The 26778-nt window shown below is 38.6% G+C and overlaps 1 long non-coding RNA gene across 1 annotated transcript; it reads left to right on the forward strand.

Annotated features, from left to right (window-relative positions):
• Nucleotides 1-1232: 1232 nt before the first annotated feature.
• LOC148339622 (uncharacterized) lies at nt 1233-26608 on the forward strand. Its single transcript, XR_015842435.1, has 3 exons — nt 1233-1332; nt 14495-14630; nt 26308-26608. It is a non-coding gene; the product is annotated as an uncharacterized LOC148339622 (long non-coding RNA).
• The last annotated feature ends 170 nt before the right edge of the window (nt 26609-26778 follow it).

The raw sequence follows: 26778 nt of genomic DNA on the forward strand, positions 1-26778 counted from the left end.
GAGACACACGGACCTGAAAGGAACAGCCCCCCCTCCCCTCCTTCACAACCTCCAAAACAATACACCCGCCCCCACACCCTAAAAAAAAAAAAAATCGAGGTGGAGAAAGCGAGAGCAACCCACAGACCACATTATGGTTGTGGCATTACTTGTATGGTTAATGCTTGAACAGAGAGCAACTTCCAATCAAGCAAAGAGAAAACACAATTTTAAAAGCCTTTGATTCAATTAAATCGTGTAGAACGACTCATATTAGTGCTGTACTGATGAGATGAGAGAGCAATATAAAAGTTCAGTTGAAGATCTAAAAGGCTGTTATATTTTGCAACAAAAGTGACCACACATCGTTCTTTGAGAGAGATTAAAGCATGACATTGGCATTTCGCAACATGGCTTGAACATCCATCTCTCACGAGTAAAAAAAAAAACAAAGTCGCTGTTTTTAGCCCCCAGTTCCTGTCCAACATCATCGCTACTCTAACGTACTTGGTGCCACCTTTGATCAGGATTTATCTTGCTGCTCCCACATACAAGTGTCAAGGACGTTTTTTTTTTTTTCAGTTGTGCAATGTTTAAAAAAAAAAATAAAAATACGGAGAATTATTGGGGATGGCACAATACCACATTTTCATTTCAAGAAAAAAATAGAAATTAAATAAATAAAAAAAATACATATTTATGTATATTGGACACATGTTTAAAAATCAGCAATTAAAACTGCAAATATGCATTGACTATAGTTTTAAGTTGTAATATCAACATTCACCACTAGATGGCAAACATGGCCTAGTTGCTCTTATACTCTGCAAAAATGCGCACAATTCTTGCACTTCATTTTGGTCCAGCAGTTTTGTGTCACCCTTGAATGGTAATTTTAACCCGAAAGAATCCTTTGCACTGGGAAAAAAAACTCGCCATATGCGCTTAATTTGCTCTTTGCTTCAAAACCTTTGTCATTGGGTTAGCACGGTGGCTCTTTTGTACATGCATCGAAAAATGTCATCTTTTTTTTTTTGCATGCATCCGGTTAGGAAGTGCACAGTCCTGTGGGGACCCCCATGTAGCGCTGCTAAAAAGCTTGACCATTTTTGCCCGCCATTTGCCATTGAGCCCTCAGCGTGGAATAACACCGCTGAAGTGTTCTCATATTTCTCAGCTCTGTTGGGAAAAAAAAAAAAAATCATATCTGATATTCTTCATCTTTTATGCTCATTCCTCTAGCCATAAAGATTAGACACCTCCACACGTTGGTCTGAAGTCCAAAGGTGACATGCACCTTGTTAACAAGACCCGCACGAGTCGCCAAGCCTCACTCCTGTGCAACCACACAAGGTGAGTGAGCCACAATTTGCGGGTTCTTAACCAATGTAACCGCTGTGCATGGAGGGGGGAAACATCGTTCCGGTGTGTGCGTCGGCTTTTTTTTTTTTCCTCTTCATGAAGGAGTCCATGTTGATGGGGGAAGTAATGCTTAATTTTAAATAGATATTCAATATAAATGATGAAATGTCCACATGAGTGCAGCTTTGAGTAACGTTTGCGTGAGTATCCATGAATATTTATTTGACACTTACTGACCTTTACGAGGTACACCTGCTTACTCTGATGGCATCCTTTAAAAATGTGCAAAATATGCTAAAAAAAAAAATCACATTGCAAATGTACGTTATGTTGTTTGTTATACTGTCTTGCTATTTGGCTGCAAGCGCAGCCTCGGTGAATCATTCCTTTTCAAGAAGCAATCAAGCACTGATGGAATGTTTTGCTTGCTCAAAGATGTTACCAGATGTTAATGCAGTCAACATGATCTCAATCCAATAGTGCAGTGCGACTGCTAAAAGGCCCAGTCAGTGCACACCCACACACACACACACACACACACACACACACACGCATGATCACTGCAATCTCCGCCTAATTAACAAGATTGTGTCCGGGACACTTGATACACTGAAAATGTGATGGTAGAGAAACACTCCAAAGCCTTTTTATTTTTTTATTTTTAATTCTTTGGCATTGTTACAGATGATGTCATGCTTCGTTTGTTGATTTCCACTTTATTTGAAAGCAAATGCTTTCTATCGAGGTCCCATCCGTTGTAGTTTCTCAACCTTCTCTCTATTTTCAGGTGTTATCTGCGCCTCTTAAAGCGACGACAATTAGGCCCTTTGCCGAATTAATTATTCATTATTCAGCTTGTGAATTATTTACCGTAATTGGTCTTCCTGCATCCCTGGATACCAACAAAAATGTGTCCACTGTGCACAAAAGCTGACCAAAAGAAAAAGGTTGAGGCGCTATTCATTTTTATGCTTTATTCGATTTAAAAAAATTCATCGTTGGCCAGTTGTGTAAACTTTTAAACGATTTGCCCAACATGCCCTCTCCTCTCTCACCACATGCTCTCTTTTGGAAAAAAAAAAAAATTTCCAGTCACTTCTCATCAAACTAACTCAATCTGGCCTCTTTAAATTGGTCTTAAACGGGAATCTCTTCATTATTACCACCTTTTTTCGGTTTCCAGTTAAGGGGCGTGGCCAAACATTTTTCGGTGGGGTGGCCAGGGTGACATAGTGTCGTACTGAGAGGTGGCCACGTGCACACGTGTGCACGTATGCGCAGGCACGTATTACGCGGGTGCTCATTTGCACGCTCGTCACTGAGAAGTCATTGTTTATCATACCGTCCACTGTCAGGGTTTCGAACCTTGCTTAATACAAACAGAATCAACTCCAGGTCTTCTCTTTTTTTATTTTTTTTTTATTCAGGGGCACAGTCTCTAAAATATCAGTCATCACTGCTCACGCTACGATTCTCTAAACCTTTCCTTTAGCTTTCGCTCTTTTGTTCTCAATCGGCCTCCTGAGTACCTGAACTGCACCTCAATATTCTTGTCTTGTTTCGACTGTCTTCCATCCGTCTTCTTGTTCACCGCTCTCATCTCCAAACATCATGGCCCACGTGATTCCTGCCTGCCTGACCTCATCTGTCAGTCTGTCCATCACTGCTGCAAACAAGAAACGGTTTCAGAGGGTTGCAGTCCTACCCTCACTTTCCGTTTCTGCTTCACTTCAGTGATATTGCATTGTGATGCTTTTCGATCACTAGACTAGACGCGTTCTCAAATGATGTCACAGCTCTACCATCACCAAAATACAATGCAGCTCCTCCAAAGGTTATTTTAGTTAACATAAACTAACAAAATCACTTGAACTATTATGGAAAACAAAAACAACCAAATGAAATAAAAAAACAGAAATTCTTTTAAATAATGAAAATTAACTGAAAAACAAACTAAAACTAACTGTAATTATAGTGTAAATCTCCTTTGTTTTTCGTTTTTAGCAATTAATTTAATACACGAGCCTTTGGGGTTGATTTTTAAATATATTTATTTTTATACTACTACCTTTAGAAAAAAAAAAAGGAGAATTTTCGAATAGTCGCCTGAGAGTTGCAGTCCTCTTAAGGTTTGTCGCACAGAAGCATGTATCTAATTTTATAAGCGGTATTAAGCACTGCACCTATTTTAATTCAAAGTCTGTGGACTTTAATTAAACTCTTATCAAAATGTTTTGAAAATAATATTTCTGTTGATTTTTTTTATGATAGAATACTTAGCATTTTTTTTATGTGACACGCAATTAAAACACCAATTTCTTTAAAAACAAAAACTAATACTAAAACCAAACTAAAACTAAGTGTTTTTGAAAAAAATAAAACTAATAAAAACCCTCAAAGCCGTCCTAAAAAACTAATTAAAACTAACAAAATTTTGAAATCACAAGTCAGAAAATTTAATAACACTTTATCCTCGTGTTCATCGCTATTAATGTCATCTCTTAACATTGCATTGGTACGTCTCTTTAGATTTTTTTCTCATTCCAACTCGAGGTCTCCTTTCCATCTCTACTCAGTCCAGATGATCTAAAAAGGACACTTGAAGACCCAAAAGCAGATTTCTTGTCTTTCTGGTCGCACCATTATTGCCAGCAAGTCCACCTCTACTAAACGCTCGAGTTGTGTTGGTGCAAATTTTTATTTTGACTGTTTGTGTCTGAGTTGGTAAGCAATAAAAAAAGAAAAGAAACGAACGAGGGCATCAGGTATCGAATGAAGTTGTGACGTGACATTTTCAGTAACAAGGATTCATCCTGTTTTATTGCTGAGGCTGACAGGAAGTCACTGTTACTGGATATGAGAGTCACACAAGCACACACTCCGCTCAACACATGGTAAAATTCCCTTCAATAATTTACTATGATCATATTTTTGTGTTTGTGCGATAGTTCAATTTGAGCCGTCTGCTTTTTACAATAAGTGTGATTTAACTTGTATGACAAAACTCGCATGCGTCGATATGACCTTCAGCTTCAGCAAACTCGAGCGTCTTTTGTCCGATAAAAGACCGACAGTCTGGAACCCGAAGCGAACCGACAACCTGCCTGTGAGTCACTGGCAAGATCGGCTTTTTGCATTTTGCAGCATTCGCCTTGAAAGCCTTCCTCTTTGCCTCTTCTTCTAATATTATTTATTATTAATCCAAACCGAGCAGAGCATGACTGCTTCACTGTCAAAAAGATTCACGCTTCGTCATGTCTTTTCAGGCACCACCTTAAATTAAATGCCAAGGCTAGCTTGCCGTTTCAGAAATATAGCAGTCAGCCTTTTGCATGCCTGAAAAATGTCTCCTGTGTAAAAAAAAAAAAAAAAAAGAACAGAGTACAAAACGTTTCATTATTCAGAATAAAACTTGATTCAATGCTTTGTGTGTGTCCCTGTGATTTCCATTTTATTTTAGCAACAACATTTTGAAACATGCATTCACTTTCATCTGAAACCTGGGACTCCATCTCCCATGATACTTCACTGCCACTGAGGGAAACGACGGCGGGAAGCACAACGTCACAACGTTACGTTGAACAGGAAGTTTCCTGACATCGCGACAGCGATCATTGTTGTGAGCTTTATTAGCTTGAGGTCTTTTCCACCAAAAAGCTCACTTGTCTACTTTAGGATGCTCAACCACTAGTTGGCGCTGCTTTGCCAGCATGAAGTGTCTATATATATATATCTATATAAAAATAAAAAAAAGTACTCCCAATTCAAATATTTTCGGTCTGTATATTATCAAGACCGAATCAGTCACTTGTCTGTTTCAAGGCGGTATCCCATAGTAACACAACACATCAAATATCATCTAATTAAATTTAGTGGAAAGAAATGAGGCCGACCGCCGCTGCTCAAAATCATTGATGACTTAAGCCACGGTGTTCAAACTTCAAGCGGTGACACATTAGTAGAGTCTTGATTTCACACTTAATGAGAGCTCAAACGACTCGAGCGAAACATAAAATACACACACACACACGCACACACACACACATCTGATTGAGCTTTGCACAGTTAAAAACGTGAAGGAAGGACGATCCAATCCAAAATGATTTATAGTCCGCTTTTACGACAGCGTTGACCAAAGTGCTGTTCATTTAAAACATACAAGTCATAAAATTATATAAACATGACAAAAGATAAAAACTTTAAAGCATAATATAAAAGCAATAAAACACTCAATACCGGAGTATGAGTTGAATAAATGAAACACAATGGTTTCAAGTCTTCATGATAAGAGATTGCCATTGACCATAAATGGGTTTTAAGAAAAGATTTGCAAACTGGCAGTGGGGGAAAGTGTAGCGAGACTCCAATTTGCTCGATGAAATAGTCTCACATCCATCAAATCGGACTAAGTAGGACTTCACTGAAGGTCTAGGCCGCAAATGAACTTGAGTAACGGAGTTACGCATTTGTAAACGAACCTATGACTTTCACACGCAAGTATCGTAATTTGTAATCTATTACTTTTTGGAAGTAACTTGCCCAACACTCTTTGTAAGTCAGGAAGGAGGTAAGTTTAGCCTGGGTTGGTGCAAGTTTCGGAGAGTCTTTGTGACATCGGCAATGTGACGCTTTACTGAAATCAAATCATCTGTAAAGACATTTTTTTTTAAATTTAATGTTGTAAAAATAATAGAAACATAGAAGTGCAGTTTAAAAAAATGAATCATCAATTACACATTTTTTCGCTATTTCGCAGCAGGGCTTGATTGTCAACCTATTAAAAAAAAAATTAAAAAAAATTGGGGTTTGGAGAAAACCAAAAATGACTTACCGGTAAGTGTTGCAATATATATGTCACTGTCTTACCTTTTAGAACATTACAACGTGATATTTATTTCAGCGCAGAGAGCATTCGAGAATTAGTTCCAGTATCTTAAAGCGGGCATCTTATTTGTTCGAAACTCACAACAGGCCGTCGGGTAACAAAACACCGACACACCAAGACGGTAATGCACACACACTCTCCTCTTCTTTTGCCCTCGTCGGTTTCTTTTCACACCGGCAGTTTGTAGACAGGTCCTTGTGTGTGTATGTGTGTGCGTTTACCTGCCACGCAGTGTTTTCACACAACCAAACACTTCACTGGGACCCAGGGGAACCTGCACTTGCACATACACCCAAACAAACACACACCAAAAAAAAAAAAATCTCACACGCCGACCCTGCGAGGCCTCCCGTTAGTGCCTGCTTAGACATCCCGCAGTGACACTCGGGAGGAAAGGCAGCCCAGCGGAACCGAGCAGAAGCAAACACAAACAAAATAACAGAAGCCAGATGCCAAAACAAGAGCAAAAGAGCAAGCCATTACGAATGGTAGCGCTTCTTGCTGCTCGGGCTTCGCATCGGAAGATCAATTTGCGTTTGAAACTAAAATGCAGGGGTTGGCATTGCCGCAACGTTTTGATCATGAATGTGACGACTGACGGATTCAAATCAACTGCGCCTTAAGAGCAGCGATGGACGGAGGTCTGCCGCTTGAATTTCAAGCGGCATAGTTTGTAGATTTGCGTTGCACGGCCTTGTGGTTCTCAAACTGGGTTCTTCGGGCCCAGGGAGGTCTGTGAGGTGTTGCTAGTGGGGTCCGCAAAATAATTTGCAAATAATTATTAGGTATTGTTTTAAAAAGAGAATACTAGAGACTACTTGTACTTGAAAAAAACAAATGCCGTGACACGAATATGATTTTAACTGCGTGACACATTCGAAAGTAGTTTTTTTTTTTTTTTATGAAGACATACTACACTTTATTTATTAATTTCATATTTTTTCCCCCAAATCAGAGATGCAAGTAAACTTTTCTAGATGAATTGTTTGTGCTGATCCTGAATCTGCCCTTGTTTTTTTTCAGTAGCACATCAGGTTTTCCAAAAAATAATAATATAAAAATCATATAATATATCATTTCATAATGTAATTGTTATAAATTAAGGATTAGGTTCAGCAACAGATGGGATTTTTTTTTAAGCGTCACTACTATAAATGAAATGGTAAAATCCGCACAAGTTTTTTAAGTCAAACTTGAAATTAACAACAACAACCAAAAAAATATCTCAAAAACCTAAAGTGCTTAAAAAAAATACATTTTTGAAATTAGTGTTAAAAAATGCATTAAGGGACACATAGTCATCTCTGATTAAAAAAAAAAGTTTATTCTCATAAGATTATGACTTTTTAGCCCCACAAAATATGTCTTTTGTCCTTGTAAAAAATAAATTAAAAAAAAAAACAAAACAGCTTTGTTCTCCAAACAAACCGGATAAGTTTAATAATCGCTGCAACATATTTTGAATTCAGCATCATGCAATTCCTCGTTTATTGATCACATCCATTCAACATGCAGTTTAAAGTCCGCGCGGTGCAATGCATTTCGCCAGACGCCTTCTCAACACCAGCACATTAAATAATAAAACACCCCATCCGAAAATAGTCATCACATCCACCCCAGTCATGTTCATGCGCCACAAAATGTCTTGGTAACTCGCTTGATCTCGTACCTTTCCTTACAGAGTACGGCTTTAAAAAATCAAGCAATTGAGTTGACTTTTCAACCACGTTTGGAAGGGGCGTACGATTCGATTGCAATACTCACGAGGGGATAAACAACCTGCTGAATAAACAAGCCACAGTTAGCGTCCTGGCTAGAAATATTTTCGAAGTGACCCTGGAGATCTATGTGGACCCTCTCTGTCTCTTAAAGATTTCTGCTCATGTTTCCCACCATAAGAAACTGATATTATCACACAGCAGCCAGTGCGTGTGGTCCCCATAGAGCCCTTTCCCTTAAACAACCCCCCAATAACGATCAGCAAGTTACTGGGCAACAAGGTGTACAAAAAAGGCAATCAACTACTCTCATTTTTGGGAGGTTTTTACTCAGCTTGATTTGATTATTTATTTATTTATTGAAAAATGGGAGATTTTATTCAAAATAATGGGCGATCAACATTGCTTGGCGGACTTTTTACAAACTGATTCATGCACGCTGTCAAAAATATTCAACAAGTGGGGGATAGTAGTGATCATCTTGGGGTGTGGTTTGAACAAATTGCAAATTCTAATTATTGGCGGATCATTTAGAAATTTGCAGGATTTGCCAGCAAAGCGGGAAATTTTTGTTGAAGAACTCAACAACTTTCGAATGCTTTTTTAGGGACCAAATGTGGAATAAAAATACTTTTTCCGAAAAAATGTTGTTTTTATTTTGCTTTTAATTAGTGCTGTCAAGCGATTACATTTTTTGACTAATTAATCGCCAAAAAAATCCGTAATTAATTGCGATTAATCGCATTTTTTTCTACTATTTTTTTGTGAGGCAACTGAGTCATCTTTAAAGGATTTTGTTTAGAAACAATTCTCAAAACCTATACAGTACATTTAGTTGTAAGCACCACGCTCCAGTGTGTTGGTTTGTCCGGCCCAGTGGCAAATGTTCTGAGATGATGCGCTAAAGATGCACTGCTAAATTGGAATTTGGCTTTCCAATTTATGCAAATTAATGTTTGGAAAAAATAGAACTGAGTTAACTGAGTTAAAATATTTAATCCCGTTAATTTTTTCAAAACATGAATCTTGAGTTAACGCTTTAATTTTGACAGCCCTACTTTTAATCTGTGGTTCTGAAAAGATATAGTTATTGTTGAATGAAATGAAAAGGTGCAAAAGTTCAATTATATTTGTCGTAGCTGTTACTAATTTTGAATACTGCAAAAGTGATTCTTTTTTTCAACCAAATGGCTGTATTGAAAAGTTAATAATTTAAAATAACTATTAAACAAAAGAATGTGATTATTTTGCCACCTCTGACGTGACACCCACACACAAATTCCTTGTTGTTGACTCCCTAAAGAGAATGAGACTCCCTCCTCATATAAAATTAGCTTGCCTAATTGTCACCAGGTGAGCGGAATTCACTCTATAGCTCCTGTATCGGTGACTGAAAAGCAAGCAAGGGCTTGCAATTCTTCATGACCATAACAACGTGAAGTTAAATATTACGTCATCAAATAATTTTTTTTTTTTTTCTAGCACGTTAAGTTTTTCATTCATAAAATTCCACTCATTAGCTGTCGCAAGACTGTAATAAGAAGAGCTGATTACGATTGGACTCATCTACAGCCAGCCAACAAGTTTGGACTGTAACAATGGAGATGCGGTGAGAGGTGTGTGCGGCTCCCAATAAGTCAGTACTATCAATATCTGCCAACAGAAAGATACATTAGTCAAATGAACCTTGTTGTATTTCATTGCATGCCTTTTTTGCAGTTTGCAAAGTTTGTAACTATTCCATCTCAGTGTTTGAGTTACATACATACAATTATTTTTTTTTTTTTAAGAAAACGAGGATTTAATAGCTCGAATATCTGAGATCAGATTTGGATTACGCACCCAAAAATGAGTTCAAAACAGCTGTCAGACCGAACCCAACAAAAATTGTGTTCCCAAGCGTGATGCATTATCCTCTGTCCTCCAGGTTCGTCCAAACTATGGCCCGTCGATGGAGTAAGGCATGGAAAATGGACCCATGAAAGATTTTTCTGTCATGCAGAAAAGGATTGTAACTTCTTAGGAAACGTCTTCTGGTAATTGATTACTAAAAAGGATAGAAATGAGATTTCCAGTATGTCTTGCTGAAAAAGGCTTACAGTAAGACTTAATTGTATAAAAGCGGACGCTCGACTCTGCCCTTCATTTTTTTTTTTCCTCTTTTCTTCCTTCCATTTGTCCAAAATAGACACACTCTCCGTTTGTACACACGTGTGTGTGGTCTGAATTTATTCACAGCAACAAGAAAATACAACAGCGTCTCCGCTTGCTCCTCATCCCGACGAGCGCTTTTAAACAAAGTGTGCTTTTGAAGACAATGTGAAGAAACAAAATGAAATGCTTTTACACAAAAATAACCAATTTCAGCAAATTAAAATGCAAAAGTCAACATTGATTTCCACTTAAAAGCTCATAGGATTTTAAGATTATCAAGCGGCTCGGTTGGCGAAAGTGCATCTCGGTGCAAACGATACTTCCTGGCTATCATATCCCAGTGGCGGCCTTGCTATAATTAGACATATCTGAGGTCTTTGCTGGAGCAGATCTATAATCACAATTGCACAGGGTAGTCTTTTTATAAGCAGACTCTGCAACATGAGAGTGGAATCCGCTTTACATTGTACATGATGTGATCTACAATTGTGAGGATGACAAGTCTCATTTGCCGTTCACCTTTTGAGCCGTTCTCTCAGATGAATGAGTGATGTGTGCAGAATGGGTTGTCTATCAGAGCAAAAAAAAAAAAAAAAAAAGGCGGCTTTAAAATCATTTGATGAGCACATTTTTACATTTTGGTTAAAAAGATGTATAACTTCATTTTTTTTTTTTTTTTTAATTCTTTACTCGTTCACTACTAGCCAAGTAAAAATAAGATGGATCTTTGACGTCTTTAGCCGTCAATGGTACTAAATGAATTAGGAATTGTCATCTCTTCATTAATGATGCTGTCAGAAGACAAAATGGCAGCGGAATAATGCAAAGTCCACATTTCACCGAAATGAAGGAATGATGAAAAATTTCAGGTTGATGAAAACTTATGATAAATCCCCCTCAGAATTTGCGTGTGAATCCGGAGCGATGCTGTTGCCAAACAAAAATGATGAAGAGAAAAATGTCTGTTGGATGATCATGGATCATCACACATACAAATTTACTTAAATGATGATTTCTAATGTGTTTGGTAAATCCGCAAAAAAATATCCTGTATGTGAAGTAACCGTACTTAATTTATATAGTAAAGTAATAGTATAGTAAAAGACGACTGACAGTTAACGTTATCATTGACGAACAGACTAATCAATTAACTTTTTTGTTATTCAGTTTGACACAATCCTTATTCTGTATTTCCTGTCACACTTTTAGACTGTCAAACGCCTTTTCTATGAATTGAAATATCCTGAAGAAGAAAAAAAAAAAAAAAGAAGCAATAAATCCATCACTTTTCCCCATCTCGGTCTCACTTGCCCTCAGCCTCTCACCCTGTGTTTGCGTCCTTTGCCCACTGCGGTGGTCTCCGGTTTCCTTAATGGTTCCCAAGATGCATTGTGGCTTTGTGGGAACGTGAAGGCGCGAGCGACTGTGGGTGTGTGTGACCAGCAAGAGGTGATGCGGTCATTTCTGACACATGAGAGGTTTTTTTTGTTTTTTTTTTTTGGTTTTGTTGTTTTTTTCACCACCAGCCAGAAGCTGAGTGAAGCGGCTCAAAGGCACTTTACAATCCAAAACAGATTTCCTCTGTCTGAGTAAAACCACATTGGTTTTGTTAATAAAGTCTCTTTTTTGCTCCGCCTACAATTGTGAAGGGTGATTGTCTGCACTGGAAAACACAATTTGTTATATGATACTAAGCAATGTAGTCTGAATGCTAATTCAGTAAACTGCTGAGCGCTGCCGTGAGTGCTGACAAACAATGGCTAATTGACACCTGGCATAAAATATGTTAATATCAATAGTTTAACATCAATAATTGAAATATAATTATTCAATATGATTCAAAATAGTAGTTTAAGTGTTTTAATTACAAAAATAGCTCTTTATAATATTTTGCTTTCTAAAATTAAATAGTACGAACATAACGCAATCATTTGTACAGATTTAAAAATCGTGTGCATTATCTTGAATTTATTGCAGTTCCTCCTGTTGTATACGACTTGTTTATAGGGGTGCAATATAATGCAGACATAAATGAAGAAAAATTTTAAAACAACTGTAAGTGACTCTCTACGATGCAACAATATTAGTTTAATATTATTTTTTTGCAGAGGATAAAAAATATATGCTTGTATTGTTAAATGACTCGACATGTGTTGCGCCACCATTTGTGTTAAAAAAAAAAACGTTGCTTAAAGCATTATAACAATGCCACTAAAAATGTTAATCGATAGCCCATCTATGGCATTTCCAATTTTATGTTAGCATTAAACTAGCAGTCGTTATTGGGTACCATTGTGGTTGTCATAAATACACAGCATGTAATATCTATTTGTTTGAATTTTTAGTTGGACAGGAAATTTCAACTGAGAGTGTCAATAAAAGCCTTGGAGACATTTTCTTTTTTTTTTTGCCAAACAACTGCTTGTTGTGCAGTGAGTTGAGTTGAGCTTATTGAACTATATAGCGAACGTACGTCACATTTTTGATTGCAAGTCAAAGCAATATCAAAATCACCTTAAGAATGTTATTATTAAAAAAAAAAAGTAAAAAATGTAACACCATATTTGTTTCTTTGTGCGACCACATGATGGCCAGTGGCACTTTTTGCAAAATGTAGAAAACAACGTTGCATTATGCTTAATCTCACAATCTCCTAACTGTTGACCCTTGGCATGAGCAAAGTTTACACTCTCAGAAGGCCATCATTTTTCATAAAACTCATGCCGATTCAGCATAATCCCGTTTCAGTGCATGTGCTAGATGCGGTTCAATATATTTGCTGGAACTAATCAAAGGCCATTTGGCAGCGGTGACATCGACAGATGCCTTTTTAATGACATGAGTGGCAGGCAATATGCAAAACACCACCGGATTGCTATGTGCATTGTGAAAACTTGATTACCTCATTGATTTTTTTTTAAAATTCCGAAGTGGCATCAAATATGAATAAATATTCCCAAAATCGGAGGAGCCAAGTTGTATGCACTGATCCCTGTGTTAATGCGAGGGCACATTTGCATATCTCGCTCACCTTATGACATGATGCTGAGTGATTGCAGTCCCTTAAATTATTTCAAGACTATAATCGTGGTTAATGCATCACAACATAGCATTGTGACCGCTGGATTCCATACAAATGTGCTCTTTGAGGATATGCGCGGCATGGAGGCGATACGGCAACAATATGATTGGATGCGTTGAGCCTGATTTACTCGGATCACAAATAGCTGCCGCTATTTTGTGTGTTATGTGTAAGTCACAAGTAAGACTTGAGTCGAAACCAGCATGTCCCAAGTTATTGTAGAAAAAACAAAAAAAAAAAATCAAGCAATTGAAGTCGAGTTGCCGCCAAATTTGAAGCAAGTTGATTCCACTTATTGTAAAAAAAAACAAAAACAAACGTCCCACATAGACCTGAAGAAAAATAGATGATTCAGGGAAAAAAGAGAGCGAGACAAGCCTTGAAAGGGTCTCAGTTGTCCCTTGGGGAAGAAAATGTGATGCCATCCTTCTCACTCCTCAAGACAGATAGTGATGCTGTTGAAACAAAATTCCCAAATCGTGCAGACGTTTCGTCAGCAGAAAGACTGATGACTGTTGATTGTGAATGACTTCAACTTCTGCAATAATGTCCGCTTCATCCTTTAAGTCAGATGTGTCAAACTCAACTACACAGTGGGGTGAAAAGTAAAAATTGACCAAAAGCCGCCGGCCAGCGTTTAATTTTTTTAAAACAATATAATTGCTGATTTTTTTTTTTATTGAAAATGTTTATTTTAAGTGGTCCATTAATGCAATACAATGTTTAGTTTTTAAAATGACTATTATCATTTTGAATGTTACTATTATCATATAGAATGTAAAATGGTATAGTCACGGTCCAAATATAATTACCCTCCGGGCCAAATTTGGCCCGCGGGCCAGAGTTTGGCACCCATGCTTTAAGTCATGAAAATGTGGGTAGTAAGTTAGCTATCTAGTAGAATATGACAATACTAACATTTTTATGTAAATAGAACACGGATTCTTGAATGTCAAAAAATCTTTGAAGTTGCACGCTTGATTTTTAAAGTTTTTTTATTGCGCAGCACACAAGTCATGAAAATGCACAGCCTGCCACTGTAGCATTAGCAGTTTAGACATTGTTAACTGTCATTTTTTGATCAAGCATGATCTGCAAGGAGTAATGATGTGAACGCCGCATTATTCGAATTTTTTTTTAACATTTTAAGGTGCATTTGTTATTCCTGAGGGGTAAAATTTTAGTAGGCCACTGTGTTTATTTTGTTGTTCTACATTTGGAAAAAAAACAAAAAAAAACAACTGCTTTCTTATGTTGTTTCATAAATTTACTTGTGCAGTCGTGATAATGAGCGTGAATTTTTTGTTTTTTTAGGGATTTACGCACCACACCCACCAACTCCCCTTGAAAGGTTGCCGGTGTTCTGAAATTCCTCGCTACCCTTCGAGATGACCGACAAATGCTTGCACACGCACGCTCGGGTACGGCGAGGCCGTCAAATCAGCATCTGGTAGGATGTTTGGCACGGCTAAGCGCATGTCTGAAACACTGTGTGGGGTAAAAAAAGGTTGGGGAACTCTGATTTCGGATATAAAATGAAATTGTGATCACAATCCCTTCAGATTATATTAGATGAACTCCATGAGTCTTCTTATTTTGGGTCACAACATCATCGGACAGGTCGATAACATAACACAGACAAGAAACAAAGCGCATCAATTTCTTATCGGTCCTGAATTGAAACCTTGGTGGCACCACATTTGAGATCAATGGGCAGAGACCAACAAGGTTAGTCTATTGAGGAGTCGGCATGGGAGCATATAATGTTGCATTTTGGACCCGCGGTACAGAAATTTAGCCGACGCACTGTGTGTCTGTCTGGTCAATATATTTGATTGGTTCTGAAGCTAAATCAGAGGGGCAAAAAAAAAAACAAAACAATGCAGAATTTATTTGCGGGATTGCGGGCAAGGGCAATAACAGCATTTATTGGTTGACTTCAAATAGAACTGCCTCAGAGTTAGAGGCAAATATACTCACACTCTGTATTCATTTTCAAGAAATTTGTTTAAAAAAAACAAACAAAAGACGAGTAAAAGTGATTCTGCTCCTTCTGTCTCCGAACGGTACAAAAGTAAAAGTTCCAAAAATGTTTTCCTGTTAATCACTTTGTGGCAGGGGTGGGCAAACATTTTGATTGGCGGGCCACAATGGGTTCTAAAATTTGACAGAAGGGTCGGACCAGGAGCAGATTGATGGAGTGTTTTGGTCACCTCACCTCATCGGAGAGAAAAAAAATACAGTTAATTTGAAATGAAAGCGAACAAAATAATTACAACAATATATATGTATTTGAAAAACCACATTATTTAGAAGATAAAACATTTATTTAATTATTTTCAAGTTCGGCGGGCTGGATTAAAATGTCTAATGGGCCGCATGTGGCCCCCGGGCCATAGTTTGCTTTGCAGCAACGATTGCACGCTCTCGTGAATAATGTAGGCTACTTCCTGTTCCTAAGAACGCTAATGTCATTGGAATTGGAAGAGGCTGTGAGGTATTTTCCGATATCATCTCAAAGATGATGAAAGCGGTAAAAAAAACGTACATTCGCGAGTCCTCGCCGTCGCTTTCTTTTGGTAGCAGCGCAAAATGTATCTTGGGATATTTTCCCAGCCAAGTCTTCGTTCTGGGCACTCTTTTTTTTTTGGGGGGGGGGGCACTCTGGATAACCAAACGACATATTTTACAAATGGTCAGTGTGAAGCAGTGCATGCTTGGTGCATATTTGCGAACACAAAAATGATTAGAAAACAAATATCTGGGGTTGGATATGTTTTTTTTCATATTTTTGACTGATGCGACTTTTAATACAAAGCGACCTATAGTCAGAAAAACGAGCATTGTCAAGGAAAGAAAGACTGCACGTAGTGAATGTGATATTTTTCGCAGGCAAATGACACCTCACTTTATAAAAATAGTGATTAGCCATTTCATATAAATAGAGACCAATTTGCATATCCGTTTTTCTATGTTGTGTGCAATCAAAGCCAATCGGAAAATATGATATCGCCGCCATCTGCCGCTCCGCTCAGCTTCTCTTACCTTTAATTACAAATATGCACGCGGACAATAATGACGCTGTTCGAGGCGGCACAGCGATCTTGTGTCAGAAAACAGCCCACAATTTACACGTCAGTTGCATCGTGTGTGCACTTAATAATGAGTTGAAAGTGCGAGAAGTGACAGATGCAAGGAGGTTTGTCCACGCCGAACTTGAAGCATTAAGCTGGCCCACGAACGGGCGCTGCGTTGTTGTTTCAAAAACAGGTGTGGGGGGGCGGGGCGTCATTTGATTGGACAATGCAGTTAGCGTTTGCTAGTTAGGAAATGGACAGACATTTACAACCAGAAGTCCTGAACAAAAGAAGCTCAACTAATGATTTACAAGCGTAACACTAAAACAAGAATGAGTAAAAAAAAAAAAAAAAAAAAGGCTAAACTAAATGACTACACCGTGTATTTTGTGTCTGTTAACAATGTTTTTTTATTTTTATTATGGTATTGTATTTATTTATTTATTTGCATTAAGACGATAAAAACAATAAAATAATTGGTAAAATAGGAAGCGATTGAACAGGTGAGATCAGAAAGCCCAGATAGGGATAAACGATCAATTTCACCTCAATTTACATCTTCATATAAATGTAGACAGAAATATATATATATAAAAAAATTAATTAGTCCATTGAAGGTATACAAGAAAAAAAAAGATTTTCGGAATATCAACATTAATTTAATGGGTTTGACTTGGAATTAAAATGATGTTATGAGTTTGACTGAGCTGTGATTTGAATATTTTTTGTTCCATAGCTGGCCGCCTACAGCATTTCTTTTCGACAATTGACGCAGTGTCATGCAGCAAAATGGGAAATGTAGCTCATTTGCATATTTTATTTTGAGGTTTTGAACATCTCTGTTGAACTGAAAAAAAAAAAAACATACCACGAGCAGAAATAATTGTGAAGATTGAATTCCAACTGTGGAACTATGGAAATAAAAATGCCAATTCTGTCTTCATTTTTCCTCAAAATTGTATTCCATATTAAGCTGTTTCAAGAGGACTGCTGCAAAATCTTTTTTTGCAGGATAAAAAGCTTATGGAGGTGCGAAGGATATGCACCTGCGACCCACTACTAGTGTGAATATGACTTTCTGGGTTTTGTTGCACAAAACAACCCACTTTTTGTTGTGTTTTGGCTCAAAACATTTTGGGTCAAATTGAATCAGTCAAAATTTTGACCAACTTTGTGTTATATTTGATCCAGAGAACCATTTTGAGATATTAGCTAGGTCCAAATTTGCTTTGGTCAAAGGGAAATCCACATGCAAAAAAAAAAAATAATAAAATTGAAGAGTATAGTTGCATTCCAGTTGGCAGTAACCTGTATTTGCATAGTATCTGTTCTTGCTAACTCTGTGCACTGTAAAAAAAATAAAAATAATATTAAAATAAACGAAAGGCAATTTAAAGGCAAATTTAAAGGCCACAACTGTCAATAAAAAAAAATGCTAATGTGAAAATTGTCTTTCCCTGATTTTCAACAAAAAAGAAAAAGATTACACAACTAATTATGCTTTGCATTGTCCCCCAACTTAAAAATATAAGCAAAAATAAATCAGCAAGTTGGAGCAAACAACTAGCTTGCTTTTTTTATGCTAACTAACATTTTTGCCAGTAATTTACATTTAAAAATATTACAACATAAATGACTGTTTTAGCCCCAAAAATACTTTTTTTTTTTTTGCATTGTCGTTAGATTACATATTTCTGCAAAATTTTCATTTTCCCCCATTCTTGCTTCTTTTATGATTGTGCATGTGTGTGTGTTTTCATGTACACGTGTGTTTTACCCCAGGCTATTTGTGCCGTTAACAGCGTCCACTATACCTCCATCTGATCATAATACTATTTGCTCATGTGGCCCTAAAATGACGGAAGCCCCCCAAAAAGGTCGTTACAATCTCACTACAGGAGTGGCTCTGAGTGGACAATGCATCCTATTTTGTGACTTCGCACTAATTATTTTGTGAACTTTCCAGGGACCGTAAAGCTGCTCAGAGGACAACACACAACGCTCAAAGTGTTATATCAATTCAAGAAGTTCCTTTAAATGGAGTCGTTAGGTCATAAATATGGACGAAGGCAATCCTAAACGCAGAATCATCTGTTGCGTTAAATCGTCGTTAGTTTTAAGAGGCGCACATGTGCTGGGGCAATAAAATTGGATTGCATCGCCTCCCTAATGGGAGAGTTGGGAGGAAGTCACATATGTGCGAATGTTCCAGTTTCAAGCAAGTTACTCTGGCAAAAAACAAGTAAGGCCTCGACACACAAATCCGACGTTGGCCGTCGTGGCGTGAATGCTGGTTCGACGTGTTGAAATGCAAAATTCAGTAAAGGTGATTGATTGTTCGTTGGAATTTTGCACCCAAATTAAGTTACGCTCCAGTTTTTTTTTTTCTATTGGTCACCATAATTAATAAAACAAAAAAATTAAAAAATGCAAAATAAACACAACAACCCAATGATTATTTACCTCTGCTTTAAATCAAACAATTAAAGTTGTTATTTTAAAGCAATTGTTGTGAACTATTTAAAGAAGACATTAGTTCGAAGACATCCAGCCCATGACAAAAAGTCCGGAAAGGCCGAGGCCAACACTGAGAAACTACACTCCCAATTCCACGCTCTTGAAAACCTCGTGGGACCAATTATTTCATTTACTGACACCCCAAACTAACTGACAGAGACAGCATGGAACAGATATTGTAAACACACCTCATTAGCCTGGGGTGACATTATTTCTTTTTTGTGTGTGTTTGTGTTGTCTTCTGAATGATGCAAATTGTTTACTATTCACTAATCATTACGTTTTAAAAAAGTCAATTCTGATGATAATAGAAAGAGCGCCGTGCTTTTTCTCCATCAGTCAGGGCAGCGATTGCCAACAACTGTGCGGTGAGAGATCTTCGGCTTTGCCGCAGGAAATTTCCCATTGGATCATATGCGCGGCAAAACATTGCATATTTGCGGCAGAAATATTGGGTAAGATAATGAATTAAATTTACTGCGACACCATCTGGCGAAAGAAAATATCTCATTCTTTATATGTGTGATAAACACATGACAGTAATCGATTACGTTGCGGCGGTAATAAAGTCATTTACAAAAACATTTTTTTTTTTGCAACATTATTACTGTTACTGATCCATAAGAGCATCAAAGCCACAAGACAACATTAACCGCAAGAAGGTATGAATCGAAGGCAATCAATTATTCCACAATGTCGATTATGAAGTGTAGCATTTATCCAATTCAAAAATGCTTACTTGTCAAAGTTCTTTCTATAGAATTTATTGTTTGTCACCTGGGGGCCGTATATGACGGACAGATGGATATGCTGTTCATTGAGATGACTCAAATCTTCTCAGCTCATCAGTGCAGCGCTAATATTAGTCTGCTGTTTTGTATCATATTATATTGCCGATCTATCCAGAGGATAAAGAATATATGACTGTGAGTAGTATTGATGGATAAATGAAGCTTCAAATCTGCTTCATGAACCAGTTGTAGTATTTTTGGACTCCAGTAGATGGCACTGTCGGTTCAACATTGGGCTGAAAGCACACTGACATGCCATTTTTTTTAAACCCTTGATTTAAACCAACAGTGCCATCTAGAGGACTCAAAAATACAACAACTTGTTCGTGAAGCAAATTTGAAGCTTCATTTTCCCATCACTAGTGAGTAACGTTATATTGTCTGCCTGAATCCTTTCCGTTTAATCTGTTCAATATTTGTTCGACAGCTTGTGTCTGTAGAGTTAACTGTTATATAAGTTGAGATCTGATTCATTGGTGACACGCATCACCTTGAATTGACGTCTCCATGAAACAAGGACGCGAAGGGGAGAAAGTTTAATTCCTTCAAACATCACTCCTTCCTCGCTCCTCGACTCCTCTGGCGGGAGGAGGAAGGAGGTGGCGATCGAACAAATGACATGTATCCAAAGAGACAATAATTACAACGAGCTGCTTGGTCAAAATGTACAAACAAGCGTGTGACGTCGAAAATGACTCCGTCCTGATTTTTCCTGGAAAACTGCCACTCGCTCCACCTTCCCCCAAAGACTTTTTGCGTTATTGTTGATGTTTTTTATGTTGATTCATTCGGTTGTATTTTAGCAGCTGCTAAGAACACACACGAAGCGACTTGGCTCGAACATGTGAGCCATATTCAGTAAGACTTGGTTTGATGTCGTGGGAGCTCAGTGGGGGTTGTGGAGTTGGCGGGGCGGCTGATGTATTCTAGGGTGCTGACGATGACCAAAGGCGCACCGGCCAGTGGGGGGAGGGGTGGTGGATAAGAGTTGATTTATTTTTATTTTTTTCTTGATTTCATTTTTTTCATTTTTTGTTTTTTAACCTGTAGCTTTGAAAAAATGCTTGGGTTGTTATTATTGGTTTGAAAGAAATTAAACTTAACACTCATGTAGAGGTGAACTCGCAGTTATTGATTATTTAATTATTTTTTTAATCTGTTGTACTTCCTTATTTTCTGTGACCGTGAAGCGATCTTCGGTCTTCAGTGGGCGCGCCTTCCGCCTTGTACGTCTGACTCGATCCAGGAAGTCGCAGCTGGGGGTCATGTTTTGTCTGGGAGGGGTCAACACTGGGCCTTCTCCCACTGAGCGCTCCCAGAACACGAACACACGCAGTAGGATGTCCACTGGGCCGAGTTCCTCCAGCAGTCGCTGTCGAGTTGCGCCTGTCCCTCCCTCGCTGCTCGCCCGCATCTAATCAATTCACTACATTTAGAAATACTCAAAGAAATGCCATAATTTCATTTTTAAGATTGCAAATCAAAATGAAAAAAAACCCATTACATTTAATTTGCAAATTAATTTGAATTACTTTTTTTTTTTTAATTATTTTATTCTGTTTTTGTCACACTGGAGCAATTGAATGGCCATTGTGCTGCTTCTTGTGGTGTGCTCATCTTGACCACCTGTTCACTGAGATGTCTCAGCTTTCTCTCAGATCATCAGTACAGCACTAATATCAGTCATTCTATAGGCCTACCAATGATAAAGAATATATGACTAGGAGCTTTTTGTGTTAAAAAGGGTAAAAAAAAAAAAAGTCGGGCTATTTTATATGAAAACTTCAACTAAGAGTGACATTCAACATATTGAAGCCTCTTTTTGAAGAATTGTTCACTATTTGCCAAACTTCTGCTTGTAGGTGAAGTGCGTTGAGTCACTGGCAATCACCAGCATTTGTATCTCAAATCTGTGATCGCAAGTTGAAGCCAAAAAGTCGATCAAACGACAACTCGTTTGGCTTAGTCGAGATAAATATGTTTGCCTAAATGAATCCACTCCCTTGCAGCTTGCCAGGCAGGAAGTACAGCTTATTTTACCTGAGATTTGTTGCCATAACCTAAACATCTTATTATTTTATTTTTTTAATTTGAAAACCTTGATCTTAACATTATTCCTCAATGCAAAAAAAATGCTTGATGGAGGTAGTTTGGAGTGCCAGGCAGACATCCAGGTGACAGGCTTACGCAGTTGCTCTGGTCATACTGTCATGCTGAGCTGGTGGTGTGAAAGACGGAGAGAGCCGGAATATCCAAGCGCAGGCAAAACTTTGTTGTTTGGATACAAAAAAATACAAAGGGACAGGTGCGAACAGGATAAAAAAATAAATTTTGGGGAAATAAAAAAAAAATGAGGGGGCTGACTTGACAATCAGAGGAACAATGAACAGAACGTAGGGAAGTAAATACAGTTCAAATACTTTGAATATTGCTGAAATTTGTAATTAAATATATCATTATATTGCTCATCCTCACTATATATATATATATATATATATATATATATATATATATATAAATAAATTTATTTATATATATATATATATAAATACATTTTGATGGGACTAAAACCATCAATTTGGCATGTTATTGTTTTGGATTTTGTATGGGTGCTGGGTCCTCATATATCAAGCTGCATTCATGGTTGTTTTGTTATATTTCTGTTCTTAATTTACACCTCTTGCCACATTATGTGGAGTGCTGCACAATCTGTTTCCACTTGCCGACATTGTTTGCTGTTCTCAGCCTCGTCACCCGGCGCTTATTGTGGTTATCTGGAGGCTACACTTGTGTGTGTGTGTGCGCGCATGTGTGTCAGGTAACGACAACAGAGGAAACTCAACAGGTCTGTTGGTGGCTGATTTTAAGACAAGGTGATGCAAACTTAAGAGTTTCGCAGCCCATAATTCAACTTTAAGGCAGTCGTAAGTTGTTTTTCTCCCAGGCTCTGTTCACGGTAGTCAAGTGTTGCAGACTTTTCGCCACGAGAATATTTTTTTCCTGGTCAGTCTTATATTTCTTCACTTGTCTGCAGTGTGACACGTGCAATGACCTGTAAGACTTTCTGAAGGACATGCAGTATATCATCACCCCATGTGTGTGTGTGTGTGTGTGTGTGGCAGAGTGATGTTTATTAAATACTGAAAATGTTGTTTTTTTTTGTTTTTTTTAAGGTAACTTTTCTCTGTCGTTTATTTGTGTTCAGATGTGACTCCATGCTATCCATCCATCCATTTTTATTGCACTCATCTCGTTTAGAAAAACAAAGACGCTGATGAACCACAAGGCTCACATACTATAAATTCCCGTACTTGCTTATTAATGGTTTATTAAACTGTATTTCGTGTTTCGGGTCGGGACAAAGTTCCTGTTTAAAAATTCAACTGATGACAAAGTCGACAAGATCATCTGATGTTATTTAGACACAATATGGCGTGTCATTGGAGTGGCATCCTCTTTATGGCTCTACTTGCTTTTTTAATGAAAGCTTTTAAATATACTTGAGGAAAAGAAATATTTAGGTTCAGGGATATATTTGTGTAGATTAGAGCTGGAGGGGTACGAAATGACATTTACGGCAGAATAATTTCTGACTGCTGTTGGCTTGTTTTTCGCGGCACTTCCCCGCTGATTTGAACTTGCGTCAAAGTTTTGCAGCACAGACAGTAAAAAACCGCCAACAGCGAACAGCCATTTGACGATCGATGAAGTCTGCGAACATCCTCAGCTCTCTGGATGTTTCCAACGTCTCCTAACCGCACGGGGTCCCTCCGACCCTTAATGGGCGTGATGGCGGCTTTGTGTTTGTCAAAGTCTGGCTTGGGCGTCTGTCCCGTGCGAGGCGAGGCAAGGTCCCATCAGTGCTGCGGTTAACAAAGAAGTCATGCAAAGAGTCGCCTCACCCTTTTTCACACTCTCCCTCACCCACTCTGCCTGGCGTGCGCCCCATTTGTCCCCACTTTGTGGTTTAAAAAAAAAAATGAAGGCAAAGTGTCGTCTTGGTGTGTATGTGTACATATGCGGCTGCCACCCATTAGCATCCTTCTATTCTTGTAAATTCCACACATTGACTGCGCCTTCTGATTTATTCATTGGCTCGTTTGGGATTCGATGCGTATGCGTGCGGTCGCTTTCAAAGTGTCTGATTGGCTAATTTGGCCCGGTCCTTCCACTTTAATGATTCACTTGTGTTACACGAAGTCTTCTGGGGTGCTTAGCATGCAAACGCCCAATCATATTCGGCCCATGACAACATACTGTAACTAATGCTTGTGGGTATGAATTGATAATGATGATGTTGTTAATGTTTATTGAATTAACATCTGAAATTTTTTTGATGTGAGGGTAGAATGTTGACAACTTCAGGAAACTCCCTGATTACGTCCTCCTTAAAGTTTTACACCAATAACAGAAAAGACCTCTGCCGGCATGATTTTGATTCTTTAAAAACCAAAACCAAAACAATCTTTCAAATGTACTTCCTCTGGAATGGCCTACCGTGCCATTAAATGTTTGGCAATCTTCCTCTCTGTCCACTTTTCAAACTCATTTGAAAGGGTGCAAACCATGTGTGAGTTGTTGGTTTTGGGTCCTCGTACTGGTAAATAGAAGCTTAAATCTCCCCAAGAATAAAACACAAAATAAAACAAGTAATACAAAAAAAGTGACCCTCTACTTTGTGTAAATTCACTGTAATGTCTCATTCGTGAAATCTATCTATCTAGCTATATAGCTATCTTGCTATCTTGCTAGCTGGCTAGCTAGCTGGCGACCTAGCTAGATAGCGAGCTAGCTAGATAGCGAGCTAGCTAGATAGCGAGCTAGCTAGATAGCGACCTAGCTATCATCTATCTATCTGTCTGTCTGCAAAGTGTACCGGTCCACCACCGTGACAATGCGACAAAGTAAAATGTACGCATGGAATGTGTGTTTGCATCTGCGTGTGCATGCATATGTGTGCTAGTATGTGAAGGAAACCCCAAATTGCTGATTTTAAGACAAGCTAATTCAAACTTCAGGGACAGGGAAAGAGAGAGTGAGGCCACGTGGACACGCTCAAGAGTTTCTCGGCCTAATGCACCTGCTCAGCTATTCAAACTGCACTAAACACTGCCGGAGGCTGCTCGGTCTTCATGCCTCCATCTCGTGGGCCCTCTCACTCTGCCCCGGTGTCACTCGACACATGCGCGCTCACTTTCGAATCCCCCTGTCCCTCCCCATCTTCCTCCCACCTCCAACCCTTCAAAACCACGTCGGCTCGGTTCACGTGAAGCCCGGTGTTCAATGTTCTCTGTCCTTCATTTCTTGTGTCAGAAAATCAATCGTTAGTTTAGCAAGAATTAGCCGCTCGTCTGGCTGAATAATTCAATATGCACACACTCACGTAAGCACAACGGATGAAGGCTTGTTTTTGCATTTTTTCATGACAATTTTCATGCTTTTAAAGAAGATGATAGAATGAACTGGGAGGGAAACTTGTGATGCAGATCTTGCTTTTATGTGTTTGTTTGATTTTTATTGTAGTAATCTAAAAAAGCTAAAATACAGACACAGTAGCCGCTTCCACGCTGGCATCCTGATTAATTGGCGTGTCAGTAGGGCCGGGATTTCCGACAGAACGCACAAAAGCATGGCGTGCTGTTTCCAAAGGATGCACGCTGTGATGTCTCATCACGTTGAGAAAATGATATGCGTGGCGTCAACGCCAACAGACGTGGGCAGTGAATCTCGAGTGCTAAGCTTAACGCTTTGCACATGAAGTTGTTAACTAGCTGGGAGTAAGTCATAAGCAGGCATGACGTCAGGATTTTTTTTTTTGTCTCTCCTGGGACTTAGACGGGGGGGCTTGACCGTTTTGCGGGGTGGCTGAAAATAAAAATCGATTGTAATTTTTTTTTCAGTAAAAGCATACAGTAATACAATTTCCCGTGGCAAAACTCAAGCAAGAGAAGTCAAGTTCCTAAATTTCAAGTAAGTCAAGTCATGACTGTGGTTAAGCAAGCCATAAGTCAGTGTTTGACCTCATATATTCCTTCATGAGCCACTTTGGACTCTCAGATTTTACGATTGGAAAATTCACATTCTGCGCGTCATCAAAATCTCTGAAAAGCAAAATTGAGAAATCTTGAAAAAAGTACATTTTTTTTGCTTTCTCTCGACAGATTGTTTTGCCTAAATTAAAAAAAAAAAATATTCCACCTTGATTTACTTTTTGGGGGTTTTTTCTTCATAATTTTGCTGTGTTTGTGTGTCACTTTCTGCTCCTGCTAACTGCTATGTCAGAAAATCAATTAATTACTTTGAAGCGGCAGTTAACTGCATCCACACAATACACCCCATGAATTATAGAAAAGGTGTGTGAGTCCGTACAGGTTGCGTGTGTGAACTGACTGACCCGTTAAAAAAAAGCGACACCTCTGACACTCATCTTTGACGAGAGCAGTTCGCTCAGTCCACAAATCAACAGCCGACCACTTTGCACCGCGCCTCAAAAATAAGGGGCCGCTTTTCATTATTTGTCTTCACCTCATCTCCACTCGCCGCACCACCGCCTCTCGATCAATCTCTTGTCCGGGGTGGCCAAGTTGTGTTCTGTAGAGCTGTTTGTGACCGTCGCAAACCCGTATTGATCCGGGTCCTGCCATTGTCACTGCCCTCGGGCTGGTCCAGCCAAGGGGACACGTAGCTGCTGGCTTTTTATGTACGTTCTAGAAAAAAATCCATTCATCCATTTTCCATGCAGTGCGTCCTCAGGAAAGGTCAACTGGGGCCTTTTCCAGATGACTTCAGGAGGAAAGGTAGGCTACACCCAAGATTGGTCAGCAGTCCACCAGAAGTGACTTAGAAGCGGACGACCATTGACACTCACGTTCAGGCGGCCTGCACGGAAGTCAGAAGAACTACAACAGCGTTACTTCTACGGGAAGTATTGAAGTACAAATACTTTGTTGCTGTTTTGAAGAAGTTGCTCTGTACTTTCTACTGCTTACTTTGTCAAAGTCGGCTTGATGTTTCACAACATCCACAGATCTCAACAGGGCGTTTAAAAAAAAACAAAAGAAAAAAACAAGGATGTACATGGATGATTGAGATCTTATGAGGTGGGAAAAAGGAAAAAATGGGATATCACGGACTTGGAGGAACATGAACCAGAGTGCATTAAAGAGGAAGACAACCCCCCCCCCCCCGAAAAAAATCTTTGCAATAAAATGAT

This window comes from Idiotropiscis lumnitzeri, chromosome 3 (assembly GCF_059441095.1).
Source record: "Idiotropiscis lumnitzeri isolate Australia: NSW breed Sydney's pygmy pipehorse chromosome 3, RoL_Ilum_1.0, whole genome shotgun sequence".
Lineage (NCBI taxonomy): Eukaryota > Metazoa > Chordata > Actinopteri > Syngnathiformes > Syngnathidae > Idiotropiscis > Idiotropiscis lumnitzeri.